The sequence below is a fragment of the Micromys minutus genome (genome assembly GCF_963924665.1).
Source record: "Micromys minutus genome assembly, chromosome: 1".
In the NCBI taxonomy this organism is placed as follows: Eukaryota; Metazoa; Chordata; class Mammalia; order Rodentia; family Muridae; genus Micromys; species Micromys minutus.
In genome coordinates this window covers 191,700,288-191,706,360 of record NC_137969.1, presented here as the reverse complement: position 1 = coordinate 191,706,360, position 6,073 = coordinate 191,700,288, and the positions used below count along the sequence as shown (strand labels likewise).

At 37.3% G+C, this 6,073-nt stretch overlaps 1 pseudogene across 1 annotated transcript; it reads right to left on the bottom strand.

Moving 5' to 3' along the window:
* Window positions 1-5,342: 5,342 nt before the first annotated feature.
* Window positions 5,343-5,825, bottom strand: LOC308434420 (U1 small nuclear ribonucleoprotein C-like; annotated as a pseudogene). The gene has a single exon. The product of its transcript is annotated as a U1 small nuclear ribonucleoprotein C-like (transcript).
* Between the last annotated feature and the right edge of the window lie 248 nt (window positions 5,826-6,073).

Below are 6,073 nucleotides of genomic sequence, written 5' to 3'. Positions count from 1 at the left end.
ATACTTGGGATTTCTTGGATTTGGCAAGGTCTGGAAAACAAGCCTTGTTGTTGACTATTTTGAGAACTATGGATGGTTTTTCAGAAATCAGGATTCTATTTACTAGGTTATTGCCTTCCAGAAAGAAATAAAATACTAAGAAAATGCTTTCTGTCAGTTTTTATTAGGAACAACACCTAATCCAAGGATATAGAAAATTTTGTGAGGCCAATAGCATTTTCTAATGTTTTATTGGCAAAATGCACTGCCCCTCATGTGGTCCTCACAGCAGATATGATAAATTCTTCTCATGTAAGAACTCTTCTATTAGAATTATATCTGTAGAAAAGAAGATACATATTTATCACTTCATATAAATATTCACATTAATGTATACGTGGATAAACACGTGAGTGTATACACAAAACATACATATATGCACTCATGGATGCACATGTGGATACACATGTACAATCATCTCTGGATATATACATATATGCATACATAGGTGCATGGGATCATATGTATGTGTATATATATACATGGATGTAAGCAAGCATGCACTTATGGATACAAATACAGATATATACGTGAATTTCATAACATTAACTCACAAAAGACAACATTTTTATCATTGTTCAAAAATATTAAGTTAGCTTTGCTATCCAGTGAATACTTTGATATATATTCAATAGCTGTGAGAAATCTATTTCTTCCCTATTACATTTCCTGACAATGTTCGCTGAGAAAATTTGTAGAAAAAAACATTCCCAAACACTTTGACTGTACATGACTTTAGTTATTTTGATGATTGAGCTGCTTGAGTTAAGAACATACAACAACCACATGTTTGTAAGGCATTTCAGAAGGCTTGAGTAAAGGAGAGAGCACCATTCCCATGGTGGGTGTCTGAACTCCCTAGTGGGAAAAAAGCCAGCCAAAAATAAATCTTTTCTCCTTTATTTCTTCTTGATATTTTGTTATAGCATTGAAAAGTCTAACACAGCACACTCTATGTAATACAGGGTCCATATTTACCAACTTTTTCAGATTTATCTATGCTTCTATGTCATTTTATGTATTCTCATCAACTTATTTTAAATCTTTGAGCAAATGTGCAACAGGCTTGCTAAACACGTGCTCTTTGGTGCTCCTTCTGTGACATCTCTCACATCAGCGAAAGAGTTCCACTTTCAGAAGGATGAAGGTTTAATGAGTCCTTAGGAATCTTTGTTCAAAGATGTACAGTCCACAAGGGATCACTAAGGAGGTGTCTGAAGTGTGAATTACATCCTGATTAGAAGATGACACTAGAATTTTCTCTATATCTTGAGGTCACCAATCAAATTCAAACCATGTTTTAAATTCCATCCAACAGTATAGTTCTTTTTGAATAAAGCCATTTTCTTTTCATTGCTTTTTTTCCCCCTGGGAGGAATGTTTCAAATTCACAGCTTTCAAATTTTGTGTTGAATGAGAATTAATGCATTAATAGGCTTTGAATTTTCCCAAGCAGCATTCATAAATGACTTAAATGATCTATGCACTAACTTTAGAGGTCCAAGTGGATTTATAGGCAATGTGATTAATGATAAATTGTAGGTAGGTTATTACCAATTACAAGCTTTATATGGATTTTATAAATATAAATATATTAAAGCATTTAGTATTTTATAGCATTTGAAAAATTTAAAAATAAAAATTAGCAGGGGTTAACTGCTTTAGTTGTTTCTTTTATTGAGTTATAGGAAACAAAAATCAGTTTTTAATTAGCTTGTAAAAGTGTAGGCAAATCCATATACACTGTACCTTGAAGTTTCTGTGGTTAGACAGAAAGGAGTGTGGGCTGAGAAGCTGTTAAACCAGCTAGAGCTCATTTTATTTTCTAAGATGTAAAAAAAAATAGTAATTATTTGGGGCATGTGAAGACTAAATACTGCTCTGAAAATCATTATTGATGATGCATCATCTCCTAGCCTGCATTCTATCTTGTCTAGGACCAGTATTATCCTCAGAAAAACTTTAGGGTTTCATATTAATACAAAAAATATTACTTTAGGAATGAGGGAAGATGTTGGGAAGGCTGGAAGAGAATAAAGAAATATAAAAAATACAAAGATGAAAGAGAGGAAAAGAATGAGAAGGAATGAGAAAAAAGATGAAATGAAAATGTGGAAACCATAAAAAGAAATGAAACAGCAAAACTCCATTAGTAATTTATTTCTTCTACATTGATTGGACACAGCCGTGGTCTGTAGGATATAGAAGGTTCCATCATTTGGTCAGTGAGACATTCATATTTAATGTTGTCAAATTAAAACAGCAAGTGTCTAAGACATGCCATTCATATTTAAAATTCTATCAGACTAAACCACAGATTTAAAACCTGCCCAGTGTCACTGCCCACAGAATTTGTCTTAGTGATTCTATAGAAACTTATGGATGTGCTGAACCTTGGTTGGAGACAATGCCAATGCCAGGGAAGTCACGAAGAAATGTCCTTTCAAGTAACGTATAAAATAATCCATATAAAACACCTGGAAATTCAACATTGTCTAAATTAGGGTGAAACATTATGAGTAATCTAATGTCTACCATTTAAACAAAAATGATTGCTTAGTTTATCTCATAAAAAGAGGTACAGATTTTTTTTAAAGTTTCTTTTCTCTAGCTTCTCTATAGAGAATGCCATCCATTGTGATTATTTAGAAGAACAAAAACAATAGAATGTATGTTACTTAAAGGAAAAATTATTAGATGATTTTACTTGGCTTATGCTGGATGGTTCATCAATGGCTCTGCATGCTTGACCCCTGGGAAGCACAATAATGTCTCAGTCTACAGGGTTGAATGTCTCAGCACCTACTCAGACTGGAGTCTCCTGAAGAACCAGTGGTTTTCAGCTTGTGTTACAAGGCTGAGAAAGCTCAATTCTGACATCATAGAGGTATTAATTAGCAGTGACATAATATGCAAATCGATAATAAGGGAAAGTAGGCAGGCAAAAATAGCTTTCCCTCAGACATCCAAATGACTGGGCCCCAACACAGTGGAAGTTACAGCACAGTCCTAGGAAAATTTTAGCCCCTTGATGAATCCTTCATAGAAATGCCTTATTGTCAATGCTCAGTTAATTTTATATATAATCAGCTTAGAAACCAAAATCAACCATCCCAAGAACCTAATAGAATCTTAAAGCTTAAATTAAAATAATTTTCCTTCACTTGATTTTGGGGTAATAAATTGACTTGACGTTGTGCTTTAGGTAAAGAGTTCTTGGTGAAGTTTCATCATTTGACAGCATAAGGGACTCACCACCTAGACACAGCTCTGTAGGGATGCAGCTTGTACAGGCAGTGAGCAACAATGCTCTCTTAGTGACAAATAGACTCTGAAGCTCAGTGATGAAAATTATCTTCTATTATTTAGAAGAATAATCAGAGGATAGAAAAGAAAGGTCTGGAATTCTTTTGTAGTCTTACAGATGCCCAGATAATATGGAGTGACAGAAAACTGGTTACTGCAATGTACAAGTGAAAGAAGCTTAGAACTTTATATTCTAGAACATTCTGAAAAAGTCAGAGGCAGGACTGATAGAGACTCAGCACAATGAGTTTTTGTAATGGCACTCACCAACATAGCTGTGATGTATGTGTACATACTACATATATTCAGTTATTATTACCGCTAGTAGCCCCACCCATTTTCAGGGGTTTCTTTCTTGATCAAACATCTTGGTTGTATGAACCTGGATTTGTTGTCACAATTGATCTAAACATTTTCTAGCATTTTAGTTTGTTTGGTCTTTTTAGCAATCCTACAGAGCCACAATTCTTGTTCATGTTAATTAATATTTAAGCATGTAAATAAATACAACTTCAAAAAAGAATCCACTTTTTATACATAATGTTCAGTTAATGTTAAATACTGCAAGAATATATATTCTGTAAATTGGTAGATGGTTTTGTTGAGCGTAGAAAGAATCTCTTGTATACTGTATGGAAGCATTACTGGAGAATAAAATGCTAATGTCCAGTGAGTTGATGCAGAGGCACGATTAGGATGTAAGACATTCATGGAGAGAGAGAGAGAGAGAGAGAGAGAGAGAGAGAGAGAGAGAGAGAGAGAGAGAGAGAGAGAGAGAGAGAGAGAGAGAGAGAGAGAGAAAGAGAGAGAGAGAGGATGAGGTGGGCAGCTCTGGGACTTAGTCAGACATGGAAGATAGTCAGGGAAGAAGCCCATACTTATGGCCTAAACATTTATTCATAAATAAATAAGTCTTAGAGTAATTATTTGGGAACTGGGTCATGAGTGGGAAAGCCCATCGTTACACATGAGACTCTACAATATCACTTCGATATTTATGCCATTACAGAATTATCATTAATAAAGGACAGAGGCATAGGAGGCAATTCTCACTGGATGTTTCTCTAAGTCAGCTCTGGGTACACACTCCCATCTCTTGTTCTTCAGTGGGAAACATGGAGCACTGCCATATGCCCTTGGCTTTCATCCACAGGATAAGCTCCGAATTTTAATAGATGTCTGCTTTCTCATACCCGAGCTCACCACAAATCCAACAGAGATCTCAAAACTGCAGCAAGGTGAAAGAATGGGGTTTCTAGAGTCTTGACACTATAGATCCATCAGCATGTATTATTTAAGCAGATACATTATGATGGATGGTTTGTGTTTCACCATTTCTGCCTCCTCAGATTTTATATTTCAATGCACCTGCCTTTGACTTCTTCATTTTCCTCTATTTCCTCAGAAATGATATTTCATACTGAGAGGCACTTGCACTTGTAGTCTGCCATTGTGGGAAAATGTACTTTTCCTAATTCGGATTCAGATTCTAGTTCTGATCTTCCCCACAGCTGATCTTGAACACATCATAGGCCTCTTAGGATCTGGCATTCTCTGTGTTGGATGAAGAAACTAGGCTAGCACAATTTCTGCCTGGATTATGATGTTCATGAGAAGATGCTGTGTGCAATGCTATACATTCTCTCTTCTCAAAGACCTGCAATGTGTATGAATGCCCAGGAACAATGACATCTTATACACTTGGCTTAATGGAGACTTTCCTAATTAATTTGTCCAGTTTGCTTTTCTTCTCCTTTCTTCCTTTTCCCTTTTACTTCTTTCCTTCTTTCCTTTTTTTTTTTTCAAAAGAGCTGAGGATTTTATTTTCACACTTCATAATGTAAGTAAAAACTGCCCCTTTTTGTCACTTCTTTCTCCAGGAGCATTCTGTTAGGAAGGAAATTCTTTGTCCTGCATCTACTAAATCCTCAGGCTCAGCACCAAGAGCTTCTAGTGAAACAACAAGAACAACAAAATGATAAAGAGCACTTCTGCTCTTATCTCTCTGGCTGGGTCATGCCAGGCCTTGTGGGTACCATCATAGGGCAGGCGGGAGGTCTCATCATTGGAGGCCCGGGCATAATTGGCATGTGGCCTCCCATGGGTGGTCTCATCCCAGGAGCTGGTCCCACAGGCATCATCCCAGGAGGAGGAGGAGGGCCCATCATTGGCATCATGGGAGGGCCTCCCATGTGGGGTGCAAGCATCATGCCAGGCTGAGGAGGACCAGGGAGACTAGGGGGAGGTGGGATCATGGCCCCTGCAGGCAGAGGAGCAGAGGGTGGAGCTGGAGGGATCTTTCCTTGTTGAAACGCAGCCGCTGTTTTGTCAATCAGGCTCTGGGCCTGCTCTTCCACCCATTTCTGGTAATAGTCTTTCACATTCTCTTTGTGTTTCCGACCACTTCAGTGTGTCTTCCTCACAGACGGAGAATCATAGGTAAGATACGTATCACAGTAGTCGCAATAAAACTTAGACATGTTGCTCCATAGGCCGTTAGCTACCCGGGTCCCCCGCCCCCACGCCAGGAACTCCTTCTTTTTTGTTATCATGCACTAAAAGTATAAATGATGCATGCCTCATGATATATAACTTCACTTCACTTTATATAAGCCTTCCCTTCTATTTAAATGTTCTCTTTGATGGGACCAGACTAGTTCATTTGCTCAGCGCAGTACTTCCTATTGCTTTCCACATATTAGTCAACCCTCTGCTTTCATTTTTGAAC